General features: G+C 39.6%; 1 protein-coding gene across 1 annotated transcript in view; it reads right to left on the reverse strand.

Annotated features, from left to right (window-relative positions):
* Positions 1–21,806, reverse strand: part of CACNB4 (calcium voltage-gated channel auxiliary subunit beta 4) — a 509,529-nt gene that overhangs the window by 73,404 nt on the left and 414,319 nt on the right. The window lies entirely within an intron of this gene.

Genomic DNA, 21,806 nt, shown 5'->3' on the forward strand with positions numbered 1-21,806 from the left:
GTACATGAGCATGACATCATTAAGAATTCTTAAGAAAACTGATATAATTTACATTCTGTATTACATACAGTACTCTCAACCCCTTGTAAACACTTGTGTCTCATGGAAGTTATTGCCTTTATTGTTTACATTTCTCTTATTCCTCTTTGATTATGAAATCATTAATGCTTTCTGAGGCATCAAAAGTACATCCATATTAAAAGGTTTAGAATCATAATTGGTGGTTTTCAGCACCATATATCAAAAGGCAAAACAGAATGGTATAAATACAGTATACCAAAGCAACATTCAAAAAGGAAGAACAGTAATAATTCTGTGTTTTTAAAGCAGATATATTTTTCAGTAATCTACTTTTTGATGCAGAGGGTGACATCCCGAACCTAATAACTGGCAGGGGTCAACTGGTTGCAGGTTTGTAGCTGTATTAAGACTGCCAGTATAAATACATGAAACATACCAAAGGCTATTATGTTATCAGTGACCTCATTATACAATGAACTCTTCATTAGATCCCTGCTGCAGTCGATGTAACTATAGGGGATGTATCCTGCCAAGGATCAGATGTACAGTCAGCCACTCTACAAGGTTTTGGGGTCCTTCCTCATGATCTTTTTGTCTGCCCTTAGCATGGGAGTACTTGTTGCTTTAAAACAGATGTAGAGGTGTAAAAAGCACAAACCTTTCTTTCTGTTTAGTACGCGTAAGCAACTTTTTGAAGCTCAGTGTTATGAAGTCAGGAGTTGGCTTCATCTACAAAATTGGTCAAGCTTTCATTTTTCTGAAGAAATTTTATTCAGATTTGTTATATATATAAAAAATGGTAAATGCTTATGTAACAGACATATTCCTACAAGGGTGCCCATTCCTTTTGCATTTTTTATTCATGGGACCAAAACAATACTAGGTCCTAGAAAAAAAAAACACTAGGTCCTGTCAATTTTACTTTTCATATACTTAACAAGTAGGCAAAAATCTTTAAAATTGTTTTTATAGAATAAGCATCTCAAACCATTAGTGTGTGAGAGCATGGTGACTGAATCTCTTTCATTAGACCTCTTCCTCCATCAGAGGAAAAAGAAAAAGGTGCTGAAAGAGTCATCCAAGGAATACCAGACTATGCCCTCTCTTAAACAATCTGGGCCTGATGGTACTTTTGCAGTCCTTGACCAGTCAGTACATTTCTCCTGATCCCTTTAGCTCATTCCCTCAGGGGGCCACTATGACCAGGGATTTAAGATTATGCATTCAGAATGTACATCAGGTTTTGGCCAGGAAGGGAAATCCTAAGATTATAATTCCTGAGAGTGATGGAGGTCTTCACCAGGTATTAGTGAGGGAAGACATCACAGGATCTTTGAAGGAAATCAGGCCTTTAGACTTACCTACTAAGACCTTAAGGTTAAAGATGCCTAAATGGAATAAACAGACATAACAATTGTCACCCCTTATATCTAGAAAACTTTTCAAGAAGACTAGTATAATTTTTCCCAAAGTCTGTTTAAGGCAATCCAGTCTTTTTAGCATTTATTTTCAGTTTCTATACCTATTTGAGAGAATGAAATCTCCCTTTTATTCAAGTGAAGAGATTCTTTCTAAATCTGATATCAGGGGCTTCTTCTTGGATTACATCTTCCTGTTTTCCTCTCCTACACCTTGTGAGTCAGAAATTAGAAGACACCCTCACCTCAGTTTCTCCCAGTTAGGAATTTTTTTGGGGGGGATACAATTTCAAAAATGTATAAATATTTTAAATGGGAAGGTAAGGATGCTTATTTAATTTCCTATAACTGTGGTTTAGTATACCTAGGGAAAACAGAAAGAAAGTGGAAAAAACATATTCAGGAACATGTGAATGATGGTAGAATTAAGCTGAATAATCCTGTTGCAGAGCATAGCTTAAACATGACTATAATGTTAATTTGTTAAGAGCCTGTGTTCTTGAGCAAGTGTCTATTAATGAATATGCAATATCTACAGAAAAGGCTTTACTTAGTAAAGAAGCTGAATTGTAACTGTTAAGTATGGCATATTGAGCCATTTAGGGCTCAATAATGAACTTAACTGGAGACATTTACTTTTTTAATTGATTTTTGATTTAATTTATTGTTGATTGACTTCATTATTTGATCATGTGATGGTTTGGTTTATTGTATATTTGTACTGTTTACTAAAGAATGTATGGGCTTCCTACTGAAAAGGTGGCACTCATAACACTGAGTGCTGACAAGCTAATAAAAAGGATTTAAAATACAAAAGAGTGACTCTTGAATATTATTAACTTGTGTGACATCCCTGCACTGTGCCAGTAAGGGTCTATATTAGAACACCGAACATTCAAAATGTCAAGTGTTCTAATATTGACCCATTTTCAGTGAATGCTGAAAATATCAAAGAAACAGAAAACCAATTTTTTTCCTAGGGAAAGAATTCGGTTGTCCGTTTCTGTTGCTTTGGTATTTTCATTGCTGTGGTGGAAAGTTATGTGTCGGGTTCAGGTAAGTGTGCGATTGTGTGGACGTGAGGGTTAAGGCGGGTTAGGTGAGTTAGGGTTAGGGTGCGGGTCAGGTAAGTGTGCGATTGTGCGGACATGAGGGTTAGGGCGGGGTAGGTGAGTTAGGGTTAGGGTGCGGGTGAGGTGACTGTGTGATAGTGACGGACCTTAGGGTTAGGGTTTGGGTTAAGGTAAGTGGATAGTTAGTGGTGTATGTATAGTTTAGTGTAAGGTTAGGTTTAAGAGTTTAGGTGTATGTGTGTGTGGATTGCTGTTTGTTTGGTGTGCTTGTGTTGTGTGTATGTGTTTTGGGAAAAAATTTGCTGTTCTGAATGTTCAATCTTTTTAATTTTCGATGATAGGGTTTGAGATTAGAACACTCGAAATTTTGAAAGTTCGGTGTTCTAATATAGACCCTGCCAGTAATCAAGGAGGCTGAATCCTAACCACTGACACTGGAGAGGGCTGTTCACTTGGAAAACAAATGGATGCACTTAGTACTTCCAGAGGCAGCTCTCTGTACCAAGTGCAATTTCCTTTAATAGCACAAAAGGAACACACTTAGCCTGGGGACTGGATTTCTCTATATCTGTCTCCCTCCAGGTCCCCAATAAGATTCTCCACTGGTACAGCTGTAGGATTAGTTCCTTGGCCAAGTGCCCAAGCCAAGTCCTCCAGCACCCTCTCTGTGAAACCAGTGCTTCATGTCCCACCACAACTAGCTGACATGCAAACACTGTGCGATTTGATTTTTCACACACAGACTAACATAAATTTACCTGCTGTGCCCCTTTCTGCCCAGAGTATAAGTTAGTTATCCCTGCCACCAGACACTCCAAAATCAGTTACTCTAAGGCTCTTAACAAAGGGTGTGCAATTATACTGTGTAATATTAATACAAATACAAATGGTAATAGGTAAACAAGACAGCTTGGCCTTCAGGAGTGGCCCACACAGTGTCACCAAATAAATATAAACACTCTCAAAGGTTAAATACCTTCTAAAAGGACCAGCCACAGTAAAAGTTTTAAATATATTTAATAATACATAACAAATCATACTTTACAAATAGTACTAGCTAAGTTCAAAGCCTAGGTTTTGTTGTCATGATGTAACAAATTAGTATTTTCTTATATATACTACATTTTGTTTACTTTATACTTTATTGATTATTGTAATTTGTGCATTAAAATTTACTGTTACTCATGGAACTTTTCTCCCTGGGCCTCCTCTGAAAAATGACCTGTGTCCAGTCGTACTTTCCTGATAAACAAATGTTAAATAAAATAAATAAATAAATAAAATGAAAATACTGAATATATATTTACAGTAAACCACAAAGTTTAAATCACAGGAAATATTGAAAATAGCATTGATGGACAGACCCAGTCAAATAAATACAATATATATATATATATATATATATATATATATATATATATATATGTAAAATAATATATATATTGGTTCCAGAGCTACCAAACTGACTTCCATTAATCTGTTTGGCATAATGATATATCCCCCCAACTCCTTGTCTCAATAGGTGTTCCCCAAGGATCCATCCTTGGACCCTTACTCTTCTCCATATTCACTAATAATCAAACCTCTGCTACCAAACAAGCCACTCTCATGCAGTATGCAGATGATTCCACCATTGTCTGCTCAGCCCAATCCCTACCTGAACTTCAAAAGACCACACAGGAAGCCTTTTCCTCAGTTGAAACTTGGCTTTCAGATGCACAATACTTAACCCAAACAAAACAAAACTCCTGATCTTCCAACCCACCAAACACAATCTAAACACCCACCAATTTAATATTAAAGCCAAGGACAACACCATTATCCCCCCAACAGACCACACCAAATTACTTGGAGTTGAAATTGACAATAACCTCAAGTTTGACATCCACATCTCGTTAACCATAAAAAAAAACAACTAGGAGCTTTATACAGACATAAGCAATTCCTCACCAAAACAGGCAAAATTTCAGTTTCAAATAGCCACCTTATCTCCATCCTACTCTTTGCCTCTCCAATATTTACCAACCTAAGGCAAAGTGAGTTAGGTAAACTTGAAGCTTGCTACAACAAAATAGCAAGGTTTGCTACTGGCGCAAACTACCGTAGCCACCACTGCACCTCACTTACTGAACTAGGTTGGCTAGAACTCCCTCACCTCCTTCAATGGTACCAACTCTCACTCACCCACAAACTACTAAATCATCCTCTAAAAGTCCCCTCCCGTCAAAATCTACTCCAACCCTATCATATCACCAGACCCCTACAATCCAGCAACAAAAATCAATTACAGGGAACTAGAACCAGGAACTATGCTGGAGAAGCTCTCTTCTTCTACTCCATAGCAAAATTATGAAATACTCTTCCTCACACTATAACTTCTGTGTCATCATACACTAACTTCAAAGCTGCTCTAAAATCTCATCTAAAAGAGCACGGGGCATGCCCCTGTAACAAACCTCTCTAACATCTCTACCCCAAACTCTCTAATCCCTTTCTTCCACCCCTCTAACTACCTCGGATTGCAGCCAAATACATTGCTTGTAAACCTATATCTCAGCTGTAATCTTAGCCACTGTTATTCAAGGGTAATAGCTGCTAGCTCAGCTATTAAAATACTTGCTAGTCTTTATGGCACCAATGATATAAGTGTTGTACCATTTAACTAAATACTTAATTTCATTTTGAACTATAACTGTTTACTACTATTGTTAAACAAAACCTACCTATACTTCTTGTAACTTGTAATTAATTGTTGTTTTTAATTGTTGTTTTTATTGTGGAGCTTTTCACCCCAGGCTTTCAATGTAAAAGGACCTGTGTCCAGTCAGATTTTCCCAGTCAACAAATGTAAATAAATAAATAAATAAATACAAATAAATATAAACTAAGTTTCACTATATTTTCTTGACTGAATCTAGGAGAATTACTACTCCCTACTCACTTAATAGAACAAGGCAGATGATGTGGTGAATGGTCTTCTTGTTGTTAGGCCCAAGACAGAATACTCAATACTCACAGATTTCCCACTGTAATATCTAAAACATAATTTCCAAGATGGCTGGCAGAATTAACTCATCTTGTCACCTGACTCTAGGTTCTCACAGTATCCCCCTTTGAAGCTGAGACACGAATTTAGCATAGACAGCTACAATATGCATCTAAATGTTTATGGCAGTGCCCTGGAGCCATGAAACAATTACAGTACTCCCCCTCTTCTTTACAGAGGCTATTAAACAATGGCCTTTTCCAGACCTACTGACTCCAGATCCATTCAGCACAGTGGGGTGCAGTTTTGATGGCTTAACAGCTAATTTAATTTCCAGGATTTTCCAAAACTAACTAAACTGAGATTAACTGCTTCTCTTCCAGTGTCCTTTGCTTACATATATAACTGTACATACAGTCTCACATGTATATTCCTTCTCTGTCCAGGACCCAGTGTTGATGCATTTTTGATTTTCAAATTCCATACAGTTCTAATACATTTGTAACATAAGCATTTATGCAATTCAGTTTGATATTCAAATGCCACATAGTTCTAATACATTTGTAACACAACCATCTTTTATAAATCAGTCTGACATTCAAAGGGCATATAATTTTTTACAGAACTCCAGCTGGCTATGCTGGCACTAGCCCACATCATCACATCTTGTAAACTTCCTTTTTGCAGGAGGGCAAGTCTTTCTCCACTCCTCAGTGTGGGGGCTGTCCCCCACACCCCATGAACTTTTATATACCAACTCTGAGAATGCCATCTTAGACTTGGTATACTGAAGTCTTTTTTTGGCCATGGAATCTCCATGTTTTGGGATTCATTCTGGCAGGTCCTAACATTTCAAATGGCTACTGAATGTATGAGTCCTGGAGGATGTGTTTTTGCTGAGGCATTACACCTATAATAAAGTTATATGACCATTAGAAGTTTGTGGTTTTCTACATATACATTTTTTATTTTTCCCCTTTTTGTGGTTATATAAAAAAAGAAAGAGATCCCTGTTTTACTCAGATGAAGAGGTTCTTTCTGAATCTGATATTGAGGGCTAGGACTATGCCTCCCAGTTATCCTCCCCTATTCTTATTAGTGTTAAATCAAAAGATACCCTCTCCACAGACTCCCTCAAAATGAAATTTCTTTTGGGGATACAATTTCAAAAATGAAGGGATATTTTAAATAGGAGGGTAGGGAATGTCAGAATTTTAGAAGGGATATTATGAATTATTGGGTATGGATTCCTCAAAAAACATATCCATTCCTGCAGTATATGGGTCTGTTAGATGATGCATTTGCTTCTTCCTATGTTTCCCCCGATTCACAACCCACATGCCCCTAAGAAATTTGACACATTTTAAAGGTGACTGACAGACATAAATTCTTTTACAGAAACTCTGATGAAGACACTGCTTTTATTTGTATTCATTGGGAAACCATTTCTAAGGCCTTTTCTGCTTCTAACCCTGCCCGAATAACAAAGGCAGCCTCTCCTTTGTTAAATTTGGAAAGAAGGTATATGCATCATCTACTCTAGCTTTTACAACAATTAATTTCCAGACTCGCATGTCAAAGTACCTTTTATCTATTTTTTCTAACATGCAGCAAACCTTGGCTTCCCTTCCAAACCCTGACACTAAATTTAGAAATGTTCAGCTCTACTTTACAGGTCACTAAGCATATCATTATGTGAAGTTATGACGCAGTAGATGATGTGTCCAGGGCTGCTGCTACTGGCACTGTAATGCATAGAACTGTATGGATTAGAAGAATTTCCATGATACTGATAAATCTCATTTGCTTACTGCTCCTCTTGAAGCACATTTGGTTGACAAGTTTTCAGAGGTATTGAAGAAACTGGGGAAAAGGGATAAGCGGATGCAAGGAGTCAATCCTTTTGTCTCCTACTACTAGATATCAATAGACGTATCCATCTTCCTCTTGTCCATTTTTTTAATGTCCTTTAAAGCCTTCCAGGAAAAGCCACCTAAATAACATAGTAAGAAGAAATAGCAGGGGGATTCAAAAAGGAAAGCAGATGGATCCCAAGAATCCTCCTTTCACAAGAAAGCCCATCAACTAATAATTCCTCCTTCCCTATCTCTCCCTCTCTTCATCTTCGCCATTATGCCCAAATTTCAGACATTCACCCCTCTCCCCCCACCACCCTTGCCTTCATTTTTACAAAAAGATAACTTCAGTTGCCTGTGTTCTAAAAATAATTAAGCATGATTACAGACTTCAGTGGGTAACACTTCCACCTCAATCAGAGATCCATAGTCTACCAAAAAAAGTGTGTGTGTGTGTGTTTGTGTGTGTGTGTGTGTGTGTGTGTGTGTGTGTGTGTGTGTGTGTGTGTGTGTGTGTGTGTGTGTGTGTGTGTGTGTGTATGTATATATATATATATATATATATATATATATATATATATATATATGTATATATATATATATATAGTTATCTGTTTCCTTAAGTTCTGTCAGGTTTACTGACCCAGAGTATAATAGAATCAGTGCCACCATCTCAAAGGGGTAAAGATTTTAATTTCATAATGTTTCTTTCATTGCATGCCACATACATTTCATCAGAGTAGAATACAACAGCAGACACATTGAGAAGATCCAGGATAGACCCACACAAGTGCATGCTACACCAAGAGGTCTTACAGAATATTGTGCATCTGTGGGGAATGTCACAAGGGCATCTGCTTGCCTTCTTTCTCAACATACAGCCAAACAAGTTCTGTTCCAGGAAATCTTGCAAAAGGCAGGGGTCACACTAACATAGCTGTGGCTGCTTCTGATGCTTTTTGGAATATCTGAGAGGCAACTGTTTTTTTTTTTGTGAACAGCTTTTTAGGGGCTACAAACTTGATTCAGTCTCCAGAACTGGAGCTGGATTTGGAAACGCCATCCTTCAAGGCCTTATAAACTCTGATCCTTATCCAGCGATCCTTTCTTCCTAGATATGTAAATTGTCCCATACAGTTATAGCTACTGTAAAAGTAAATTAACCTATCATAACAAGATGTTTGAATAGATCATTATTGCACTATTAACACCAGCCCACCTCCCCCTTTTCAACCTGCTCTTTCCTTGGTTGAGGTGGATATTTTATCTTTGCCCTCCTGACATGACAATATCTACTGGTTTCAACCCAACTGTTATTGAGATTCAGGCTTCAGCCTCTTCTTTGGGCAAGAAAGCTCTGCATTTTTGTACGTGTATATCCCTGTTATACTAGTATTTACATATTATAAGGAAGAAGCTCAAAGCTTTGCAGAATATCCTTATGTCCGATTCTTGGCAGGATGTGTCTTTTACAGTTATGACTACTGCAACAGTAATCTATTCAAACATCTACTCTTATAGGATCATAGGATCATAACAAGTTACTAGGCTAATGGCCCTAGGGCCCTTACAAGCTTAGCCAAGTTCTACCCTTATTTCCATGATCAACACCTAATGCCCATGTCCAAGAGGGACACAGGTGAAACTCCCAGGGTGAATTTACGGTTACCCATCCAAATGCGCAGATTGCATTTGAAAAGGACCAATGAGGTGCTCTGTTTGACATGAAGGTGGAGTCTGTTCCAAAGGTGTGGTAACCTCTGGGAGACAAATCTGTTCCTCCAGTAGGTTCTATTAATGTCACATACCAGGTTAAGGTCTTTAGAGCAAATAACTCATGTAACATTTGACTTGCAGATATGCAGCATTTCCAATAAAACAGGGTCAGAGATTGCCTTATATACAAGACAGAGATCACCTCTGACCAGTCTGTATGAAACAGAATAAAGTGACAGTGATTTGTGATGATCCACATAGGACAGATGCTGAAGACCTTGAATTTTTATTGTGAGGAACCTTTTTGGTTTCTCCAATTGCTGCAGGTGCTTGGAAAGGTACATACCAAAAGGGGCATTGTACTCAATTATTGGCCTGGTGAGGGAAGAGTACAGGGAGGTTATAATTTCTTTTTTTTTCTGGAGGCAATGCCCTTACTTATGAGACGAGAAATATAGAATGCCTTTCTTACCACTGTGTAGACAAGGTGATCAAAGGTAAGATTGCTGTCAACCTGTGTGCCTAGATCTCTCACCACTGAGTGCATACTTAGTCAGTTAGGGTGTTGCTATTGATGTGGTAGTTAGCAGGAACATTGCACTTACCAAAAGGGATGATAATACATTTTTTGCATTGAGTTTAAGGCCATGACTTTGCCACCGATCATTTGTTTGTGTAAGACCCTCTTGTAGGATGTTGAGATCATATGGAGATTCTATGACTGCTCCCAGTTTGCAGCCATCAGCAAATTTTGTCATCCACAGACCTTTAGTTTTTGCTTGTACTTTGGAGAAATAGATTCCAAACAGTAGACATCCCAGAACTGTTCCCTGTGGACCACCACTGGTTACAGGTCTGCTGTTGGAGGTGAATTCCCCTATTTTGACTACATGTGATCCAGTTAGTGACCCATCTAATGATATAAGGGTTGAAACCTAGCTGGGTGAGTTTGTTAATGATGCCTGAATGGTGGATAGTATCAAAAGCCTTGGCTAAGTCTAGGTAGGCCGTATGCATAGACTTCCCCTTGTCCAGGGCCTTGGTGACTGTCGCAAAGAAGTCCACCAGGTTTAACAGGTATGATCTCCCTTTGACAAATTAAAACTGAGTAGGGTCAAAGGTCCATGAGGATTTGCTCCATGGCCTTGCAGATAAGGCTAATCAGGATAATAGGTCTATAGTTTTGAAGGTCAGTGGAAGCACCAACTTTGTGCAAAGGAATAATGGTGGCCATTTTCCATTCAGCTGGGATGAAGCCGGTGCTTAGATTATGATTGAAAAGAGTACCCAATGGTGTTGCTAATTCTTGTTGGAGCCAATGTAGGACGCAGCCTGGGATGTTATCAGGTCCCACAGATGCTGTGTTTTTGGCCTTAGAGAATGCATTTACAACCTGCTCTTTAGAGATACAAAGTAGGGGACAGGTGGTAGGGGTGTCATGGGATACGTGTAGCGAAGACAGGGTAGTGAAGTTTTCACAGAACCTGTTGGCTATGATATGTTAATCTATGCAACCCTACTTTCTGTTTGCACTGATTAATTCTGAACCAGCAGGCAAGATTCATAGAGATGGGCAGCCAAACACTCCACCATCAGAATCTTTTTTTTTAGTAGCTACTACCCCATACATTAACTAGGAGTCTGCACCCGCACTCTTCCTCAGTTAATTCTGTTTGGCCACATTTATCATATAAATAAAGATGGAGAAAATTCCTACATTTTTGACACAACTGTCTGCACGTCTGCTAAAATGTTCTACTGGCATTCTGTTTGACCTCAACATAGAACCACTTCATGAGCAAAAGTGAAGACACTCTCCTGAGCCAATACGTCATAGGCAAACACAGTGTCACGCTGTGATGTACACAAACTTGTTGCCAACAGGAGAACTGGTTTTAAACCCAAAACATAATAAGAGCAATGCGCTATGCATATGGGGTGAGACAGGCTGCTAGAAAAGCATTTCAAAGTAATGCACAAGACTATACAAACTGGCACTCTATGATTTTTGAAATGAATTACAATGACCTACATCTTACACACAAGGGGTTTATTCTCATAACCCTCATGTAAGATGATAAACACGTGACTTGCATGTTGAGTACTCTGGAATAATCTCTGAATACACGTAGGTGTGTTTAATTAGACTTACCTTGTTGCCCATGGCTAGACTGGAAATTCATCTGGCACTACTTAAAAATGATATCGAGGGATCCTTACAGTATGTTAAAGGACAGAACAACAGTGTGGTCTAGAGGGCATTAGGTTTCTACACTATGAAGCAATTGCAACTGAATATCAGCAGTAAAAGAAGAGACATGGATTGTCCATTCAAAAAACATGAAAAGCATCATAAAATGCAGAAGGCACAAACAGTAACATTGCAAGTACTGCAGAAAGTGTAGTTTAATCATTAGAAATAAACTATCTTTAAATAAAACACTATTTTTTACAGATAAATGTGAGCAGAAGACACAAAAACAGTGTCGCAAATAATTGTTTCACATAAAATACATCATTATATTCGTCAGCTTTGTGAGTAAAAAGAACCATTTTTGCGTTAACTAACATGCATTTGCAGTTGGCTTACCAGCGGGTGATACCTGCGCGCAGGAATCTTTCTCAACATAAAGGCCCTGGTGAACCCTTTCGTAAGCCTGCAATCATACAATAGCAAGCTTAGTTCAGCTACAGCTGTGCTGAACTACAATTAGTTAAATTTAAAAATAATGAAATGCCTGGAATGACTAAGAATTGTGCCAGTCCTTTTGAAGCTGATCACATGCACATCATGTTGACTGGCAGTTTTAGTGCCAGTTATGGCTGAGCTCTGATGAACAATAAAACTACAATTCAGTTTGCAAAAAATTGTAGCTGTTAAACCAAGTAATCACCCTCTGAGTCATTCAGTGAATCCACATGTTAGAGAGAAAACTCTGCCCCAAGCTGCCAATAAAATTTTGAAGTATAAACTCAGAAGTTCATTTAATTATATACTGTCTGCTGTGAACATCAGTTCACTGTTGTTTTGCTTATGGCAAAGCAGAACACTGATAATTCCAGCCACATCACCCAGTACTGCTGGGAGACTAACAAAGCCTCATATTAAGTAAACTCCCCCTTCAGATTATAGGTCAAAATATGTGATCACCCATTCAGTCATCCAGAGTGGTTTTAATCATTGCAAGGTGAGTATCCTGATTGATATGTAAAGGGCAGCTTATTCCAGGAATAGGGGATAGACTGGATTAGGCAGCTGTCATGTTATCTGATATGATAGTATAGATTTAGATTTCTAGAGCTGGTGTTTGCTTTACCAAGAAATTACAAGACTGCTGGCTCATTCATAGCATGGACGGCTATGCAGAGATCACCTCTCAGGAGTTTATACTGCACTGAATAGAGGGCAGGGTTTTTAGTCTATCAGAGTCAATAAGGTTACTGAGACAAGATCTTTTTAGTGAAGAAACTTTGAGCTCTCTCGTGTTGGTTTACATGATTATCCATGCACTTGACAGAGGGGGTCATTATATTCAATTATGAGACTAATAAAGGAGGAATAAAGTGGGACAATAACTTCTCTGGACATTGAAGAGATACTATGAAGTGTAACTTCAGCAAGGTAAGTTAGAAGGTTTTTCTAGCCACTAGTAAAATATTATGGTCAAAGGGCAATCTATTTTCAACATGTGTGCCCAATTCCTTGATGACCGTGTTACAGTTAAGGTTACCTCCATGGTTAGCACTAATGGTTCTAGATTTACTGAATAAAACTAAACTAAATTTCTTGGCATTGAATGCAGGCACAAGATTATCACACCAAACATCTGTTTGGTCTAACTGTTGCAGGAGAATTTGAAGATCAGAATGGGGTTTGATATCAATCGCCAGTTTATGATCATAAGCAGTATCATCAGCTATAGTCCATTGACAAAATCTTCCATGTGACAGAAGTACATACCAAATGGGGGGGGGGGGCGGCAGAGGCCTGTGGGACACCACTAGTGATGCTTCTAGAGCAAACACCCTGACTATGGTGGCATGCGTTCTATCAGATAGCCAATTATATATCCATTGATCTACAGTACATATGGATTAAAGCTGAGGTGGGAGAGTTTGTTAATAAATGTAGCATGTGGGATACTCTCAAAAGCCTTGACAAGATTCAGATTGGTAGCATGGATTGTATACCCCTTATCCATGGCTTCAGTAATCCTTTCAAAGAACTCAGCCCGTTTGAGTAAGCTTGATCCGTCTTTTACAAAGCATAACCAAGTATTTTAGGTGATTGTTTAAAAGTAGTTTGTAAGAATTATTGTTTTCTAATATTCTAAGACAGAGAGAGGGTGGGGTGGGGTATGGAATTCCAGGGTCTACAGAAACAGGAGTGTAGGGGGTCTCCAGCATTTGATTTACCTGCCATTAGCAATATTTTGTTAGAAGAGCATAGTGATCTTTCAGACTGAAGAGCTGGTGAATATTTATTAGATTTGGGCATTTCTCTGAGTCATATATGAGCTTATATGTCATAACAAGCTGTGAGCAGGTTAAAAGTGCCTTAATTCCAGCCACTGGAAAGTTGCTTTTGTGTGGGCAGTGATGTGTCGTATAAAGGTAGATGGCAGCATAGTTTGCAATTTTATTATAGTGCTGGTCATAATACTAGATTCACTAAGGAGAATTAATTGGATTTTAAATTGATGAGTATGAGGGCTGCATTTAGGAAAGTAGGAATGAGAAGAGATGCGGCAATGCTGATTGCATGAGAGTAGACCTGCAGCAGCAGGTATGACTGTCGAAGACTGTAGAAGAGTATCTCTGAATTGTGCGAACTGGCAACAGCTGGCCTGACACCACAATTACATCTAAAATAGGGAAAAGAGGGTTGATTATGGTGTATGAGCTTAGTGCAGACTGCAATATGTGAATATATGAGTCTACTATTCATCGAATACACATTTGGTCGAAAGTCACTTTACTAAGCACACTTGACTGAAAGCTCACTTCACTGAAAACTCATTTCACTGAAACTCATTTAGTTGAATGTTATATATGGCCTTTTCCTCACTATAGTGCAATCCTGGAGTTAGAATATAAACTAAGGATGTGTGTGGGGGGCACAGCACTCCACATTGGGGTGTGTGGGGGCATAGCCCCCCGCCTATTTTAAACATTTTAAATCATAGACATGGATACTTACAAGTCCAATAAATAACACTTTTAAGAAGACAATTTATAATCAAACTATGCGGGGGGCTGTGCCCCCCACACCCCCTAATGTGGGGGGGCTGTGGCCCCCACACCCCCTTACTTAATATTCTAACTGCAGGATTGTACTATAGTGTAAATGTACTGTCATTAGTGTCATTATGGCACATTAACTGTAATTCATGGCGGTCTAGTGCAAACCCCACCCTGATCCCCAGCACTTTAAGAGTAATCCATGGTGGTATACTGGATCCCTCCACCTCTGTCCCTGCACCAAGTTTGTGGCAGGTGGTTGAACATAGTGCTTTGGCCATGCTCTATACTGAGACATGGTGGAGCTGGCTGTGTTGATATACACAGGCTGAACAATTTCTTCAGTTACTCAGCTGTGTAGATTCCTCCCTGGAGGCAGTTTCAGGGAGAGCACATGGTATATACATCTCCCCTAAAATCCCTCATTAGCATTCCACAAAGCTTTGGGAACAGCCCTACATGGTGCTGCAAATCTTCATGGTAGGGGACCATGCAGAACCTTGTATTGGCAGTTGCTGGATCAGATACCACTACATGTACAGGGAGGTGTGTACATGGACTTTTTGCTTGAATACCAGGAGCTGCTATAGCAGCTCAGATTAAGCTCCTGCTAAAACCTGCTCTGTTACTTAACACAGCAGCTTCAAAGAATGGGATGGTTGCCTACCAGGAATAAAATCTCACATGGGCATTAAGAAGTGACATAGCCATCTGCACCCTCTCTGCCAGAATCTCAGCCAGTAATCTTAACATCATGGCACATTAATACAACTGGTAGATTATTAAAATAATTTGGTAGGGTGCCCTAGCTAAAATCATTTTTTAATATAATTATTATTGAATTATCACTTAAGAAATCTGCAGACATCACATACATGCTTCTGTACAATTGCCGTCAATACAGCATTACATAAATTGCTCCATTCCTGTCTTCCCTTAAAACTCACTCCTCCACCAAAGCATCTTTCTGTACGTATTGTGCCCACAATTTTCATTTTTTCTATGTAGTTTGATTCTACTCTTTTCTGAAGATCCCACTTTGTATCTGTGTTATAATGTTCACTGCTTCAAGTACTGTTGGCTTATATTTTGATTTTCATTTTTTAGTAACTTTTTTTGGCATTCACCACAATTAACCTTAACAACGTCTAGGCAATTCAGATCCTGTATCCCAGCTCAAAACATAATTTCCTTAGTTACACCCATTAGCTGACTCAATATTTCTGACAGAGTATTCTGTGGGGATTTTTTAAAGTCTTCCAACTCATGAAACTCCCAAAAAAGTTCTCATTTACCTCTATCTTCTCTATCGCACCTCTAACATTTGCCAACTACCTGAGCAAAAATTCTTTGTGGTGTCTGCTTGGGGTATAAAAATACCTATCCAAACACTTCCAAACAAAAATTCTAAATCTCCTATACTTTGTTGCATACTTGGGAGCAATACATACGCTCTCCCGTTATTTCCCTTGTTCATAGGTTCATAGGTTGATACTAGGCTATCTGCCCTAGGGCATTTATAAGCCTAGCCAGAGTGTGTTTGGCTTTCGCCTCCCTTTTAGATTAGTTGACTGTGCCTCTGTATAGTAGGTCACAGAAGAGATCCCAGGGGTAAACCTACGATCTCCCATCCACTCGTCAAGATTTCTCTTGAAGAGGGTCATTGAGGGGCTCTGCCTAACATGGATTGGGATTTTGTTCCAGAATGAGGGGAGCCTCTGGGATATGAATCTGTCCCTCCAGCATGTCCTATTTATTTCTGTGCTGAGGTTTAAGTCCCTGGAGTGTGTGGCTCTAAGGGATTTGAATTTCCTGAGGTGAAGCATGTCCATTAATTCTGGTTTAGACATGGCTTTATACGTCAGGCACAGATCGCCTCTGAGTAGGCGGTAAGCAACTGAGTAGAGCTGGAGGTTCCTTAGCCTAACTGCTAGGGCATCTGTTTGAGTCCATTGATCCTCTTGGTGAGGTACTTTTGGGGTCTTTCCAGTTGCTGCAGGTGTCGGGTAAGGTACATCCTAAATGGGGCATTGTATTCAATTATGGACCTGATGAGTGATGAGTAGAGGGGCACAATGACCTCTCTTGATCTAGATGTGAACCCTTTCGTGATAAGGTGGGCTATATAGGTCTTTCTAACCACTTTGGCAACGTGATTGTCAAAGGAGAGATTGCTATCTACTTGGGTCCCCAAATCCCTAATTACTTCTTCCAGATTAATGGATTACCACCTATGTGGTAATTTGTAGGCACTTTGTTTTTCCCAAAGGGGATGACTATGCACTTTTTGGCATTTAGCTTTAGGCCATGGCTCTGGCACCAGTTATCCGTCTCTGTGTGACCCTTTTGGAGGATGCTTGTGTCAGTCAGTGAGTCGATTATGGCACCCAGTTTGCAGTCATCTGTGAACCTGGTCAGCCATAGTCCTCCCGTGTTAGCCTGTACCTCAGAGAAATATATACCAAACAAGAGAGGTCCCAGGACTGAGCCCTGTGGGACGCCACTTGTAACTGGTTTATAGTCTGACATGGCACCTGCAATTCTGACCATGTGGGTTCTATCCCTGAGCCAGTTTGCAACCCATCTTGTGACATAGGGGTTGATATTTAAGCTGGTGAGCTTATTTATGATGCCCAAGTGGGGTATTGTGTCGAAGGCTTTTGCGCGGTCCAGGTAGGCTGTGTGGACTACCTTCCCTTCATCTATGGCCTTGGTGACTGTTTCAAAGAAGTTGACCAGGTTCAAGAGGCAAGATCTGCCCTTAACAAAGCCAAATTGGGTAGCATCCAGTGTTTGGAGGTTCCCAATGTCTTTGTTTATGAGTTCCATGATGATACACTCCATAGCTTTGCAGACCAGGCTAGTCAGACTTATAGGGTGATAGTTTCCGGGGTCCGTTGTGGCACCACCTTTGTGGAGTGGGACCCCTGTTGCTGTACACCATTTCTTGGGTACATATCTTGTAGTAAGGCTGAGATTGAACAGTGACTTTATGTGAGGGTTCAGTTCTTCTTGGAGCTCGTGTAAGATGCAGCCCGGGACACTGTTCGTTCCCATTGATGCTGTGTTTTTTGCTTTGGAGAGGGCAGCTCTCACCTGTACATCTGTGATGTCAGGGAGGCTACACTCTGTTGGGACAGACATTTGCTCTTTTGTGGGGGGAGAAGTTTGCACTGAACCTGTCTGCCAGGATGTTGGCAATGTCTGTGGGTTCAGTGTATTTTTTGTCATTTTGCACTACCTCAGAGCATATCTGGGAGTTGCCACCCAGGTTCCTGACATAACTAAAGAAGGCCTTGTGATTATCTTTAGCTTCTTGTGCAATACCAAGGTACTGGGAGCAAGTCTCTCTTCCCAATCTTTCCTATGCCCCTTTGACTGATTCTTATAGTTATCATGCAATATTTTGTATGCTTAATTATTCCTTTTTTAACAACAGCTTCTGTTCTGTATTCAACTAAAAACTCTATCAGAGCGGGTCTTTCACTTAGGATTCCTCTATCCCTTTCTCTTTGCTTATAGTCATTCTCTGAAAAGGAAGGCAATCCCCAGCCAGCAGTCCAAATGTCTTCTTGGCTTCTTCCCATTCTATTACCTTTCCCTTTGTAATTATTTGCTCCCAATACCTTGGTTCCTTTGCCAGTTTTCTCCAGTATTCTAACCCCCTCCTGCCTATTCTCTGTACCTCTAATTGCAATCATCCATATCGGCAGGATCTCCTTTCTCCATTCTTGCTTTGTCTTAGTTCTTAAAATATTTTCTGCTTATATTCTATATTATGTAGGGCTATTGTTATTCTTCTTAAGGATCTGCATCCAAAATCCCAGCTTCTCCTTATTTTTGAATTTCCCCTGCTTCATCATCATCCCTTTTGACTTTGAATATAGCTTTCTGCTTGTGTTATGCATATTGGCCTTAACTGTGTCACATCAGGTAAACTTACGCCACCTTATTCTTTTGGAATGATCAACTTTTCCAACTTGACCTCCCCCTGTTCCCCTCCCAGATAAAATCATTCAACTCTCTATTAATGTCCACAACTTCTCCTCTGGTTGATAAAATATGCCTGACTATACAGGTGTATATAAAACTAAAGGGAATAAACATTTGCATTGCCTGTATCTTATCATCCATATCCATAAACAAGAGCTTCCAGTTTCTCAGTTTTTGTATAATCTTTTATTTAGTCTCTGCCCATGTATCCTCAACTGCCACAATAGAGGCTCAAACCACTTTGAGTGTTTTATGTTGAAGTGCATTCTGCTAAAATAAGATATTGATACACCTATCCATTCTGTACCCCAATCATTGTTCTGAGGACTACGCGATAGCTTGCTGAGCAGGGCATTCCAGACCTTTCTTTCCCCTGCAGCAGACCTCAGCTCCTACAGCGTGATCCTCAAATATTCTCAGGAAAGCTTTGCAACAGAATCCCCCCAGCATGTCCTGCAATTGTTCTCAGGACCTTCCTTTCAAGAGCTGAATCTGGTAAATATCCAGTGGGACGGATACACAGGGCATCCTCAATAGGTAATCAGACCATCCTAACTAACACCCATCAACCTAGAGTTGCAGTGGTTTAGCACACAGAGCTTCCCAGATTGCTAAACTCTTTGTTCTGTCATGGACAACACGCCCATTAATCCTGAAAAGGAACTTCATTACATTCTTTTACTTACCTCAGAATGCTGATGACCTTCGGAAAGGTTGGAAACATAAACTGACATAAACTGAAAACACATTGTGTACAGTTTTTTCACGGGTGCATCCATCCACTACTCAGTTTCCTTTTAGTCATGAAAAAGAATTCAAAATACGTAAAATCCTAAACTTGCAGTAGCTGCTTCTCCATACTCTACAGAGAACAATTCAGTCTTTTTCAGGAGAGAAGACAGTACAACAATATCTGATTTGCAGGTGGTGATTTTCAACCCAGCCACTTCATGCTTAGCAGTAAACTACTCCATTTTAGGAAACATACTATGGCCACTTGAGGCCAAAAGGACATCGTCACCTGCAAACAACAAATACACTCACATCCTCAAAACTCTATACAGTTTACATTCCAGCTGTACTTTGCTATCCCATCCATGACAAATTTAGGATTACCCATCCGATGTTAGTTAGGAAATGTTTGTTGTCAGTGTCTGTAAGAACATGGGGGCCAGCCCAGCGATGAATTTATAAGTTCCTATCCAATGGTCAAGTTTACTTTTGAATAGGGTTGGGGAGGGACTCAGGTTTTACATGGATAGGGAGCCTATTCCAGAGCATGTTCCATTTACATCACAAGAAAAGTTCAAATCCCTACATCTAGTGTTCAAATCCCTACATCTAGTGTTCAAATCCCTACATCTAGTGTTAACAGAATAAATGTTTCATGAATATGCATTTTCTGAAGAGTAAGAAACTATGAAATTTTAATGACTGGCATTACTGACTGACTGTAGTCATCGGTGATTTATCAGAAAATGATGAAACTAATGAAGGTCTAGCAGGTGGTACAGAGACTTAGGACTCTAAGCTCTTAATGAGCTATTCTTTGTAGTCAAAGGTACACTATTTGACTTCTACCGCCATTTGCAAGTCACTTAACCAGACAATGATCATGGATTATCTACCCAAGTTAGAAAATGTACAGTATTTTCTGAACAATAATTATGAAACTCAAATGACTGGCATTATTAATTCTCAGTGACTAAGTGGAATGGTAAGTCACTGAGACATGATCCGAGTCTTCTAAATCAAGCTGACATATATGGCAGTTCTGGAAGATGCTCGGGCTCACATTTCTAATGATATCATAATCTGGGTTGAATGCTTCTTACCCAGAAGCTGCAGAAACAGTTATATCTGTGATTGAATACAGAACTTTCCTACTAAGTAAGGGATCTCTCTGAACTGGAGTTATTATTACCATCAAATTACAATAAGAATTGGTGAAAACAAGCTCAGCAGCTATTAGAGTCTCAGGAAGCAGGGTTATCTCATGTGGACTAAGAAGTAATATTAATATTTGATTTTCTGCTTCACCATTTTTAAACATTTTTTTCATTCACCCCCTCCCCATTTTCAAGTTTTCACTTGCTTTGCTGCAGCGCACCTGCACTCCTTAGGAGACAAGTCCTAAAGTTAGATCTGTTTCTGCAGCTGTGATAGAAAGGGGCTGCTCAGGAGTGCTAGCATATAGGGATTCCACTGAATTTTTTATGCACATCAATTGAAGGAGTTGAAAAGGTAATAGTTTAAATTCTAATTCACCTGTTCTCTACTATCTCCTTCAAGGTTAACACTGTCTTATGTCATGAGTGGGAGGGTGGTGGCTTTCAGACAGATCTCACTAATTTAATTATTTAAACTTTCACTCCCTCATCCTGTAGCTGCTCTCATTCCACACCTGATCTCTCTCTTAGACCATAAAGCATTATGAGGTAGGGTATTATAATCTTATGGTAATCATATATTTTTTTTATTTTTGCGAACCATTTGTGTGCAACATTCTGCAATGCTGTTAATGTCTTTTGGGTTGACACAATGGTTAAGGTGTTTACACAAGGTACAAGGTACAAGGTTCACGTCTCACCTTTGGGAAGCATAAGTAGACTACAAAATGCCCGCTGGGGTTGTTAGTCTAGTAATCACATGTAAGCTAGAAAGCTAACTCTAAATATTTAGGGTCGGGGGTTGCATAATGGTTGAGTTGTTTACCTCAGACACAAGGTACAGAGTTTGATTCTCACATCTCTGAGGGAAAGCGGCTAAGTTTAAAATGGCCCACAAGGGCAGCTATTCTAGTGCTTGCCTATGTGAAAATTATTTTATTGTGGAAAAGAAAATTAGTTCCTCCTTGCTGCAACTCATCTAGGCATGCTTCCAAATTGTGTCTGTTGATAAGATTGTGGTTTGTTGCACTGTCGTTTGACTGATTCCTTTTGTGTGAGAATTTTGCTGATCATACCATTACTGCATCACAGTAAGACGCTGTCCGGTTCGATTCTCAGCTAGAGCATCTTCTGCGTGGAGACATGCGTGAATGGACGTACCTTCTTTGAAGGTTGTGCCTCAGGGCTGGTAATTCGGCATGTAAAAATCAACTACCAATCATTAGCGGACCGGAGTTCCACTGTGGCGACCCCTAACCGGGAAAAGCCGAAAGACACAACAACAACCATTACTGCATGACTGATTTTTAACCAGTCATTGCTTGCTTATGTACTGACCTAAAGTATTGTGTAGAGGACTGTGTACGATTGGTGAGGGAATGGTTGAACAAAACTGTACTCTATATGGCACTCACTTCCAGCAGGCCCCAGTGCTTTCTCACACCTGGTAATCTAAGGCTGTAGCTACAATTTACAACTGTCCCAGACACATCAAATTAACCCAATCCACATGATATGCTAGTAGTTACTGATATCCCCTAGCCAAGTGGAGTTGCAGTCAGACATATTTCACTGATCATCTACACCTGCAAATGGATATTCTTTGCTTCTCA

The sequence above is a fragment of the Protopterus annectens genome, chromosome 6.part0, assembly GCF_019279795.1.
Source record: "Protopterus annectens isolate FY-2018-M chromosome 6.part0, PAN1.0, whole genome shotgun sequence".
Lineage (NCBI taxonomy): Eukaryota > Metazoa > Chordata > Ceratodontiformes > Protopteridae > Protopterus > Protopterus annectens.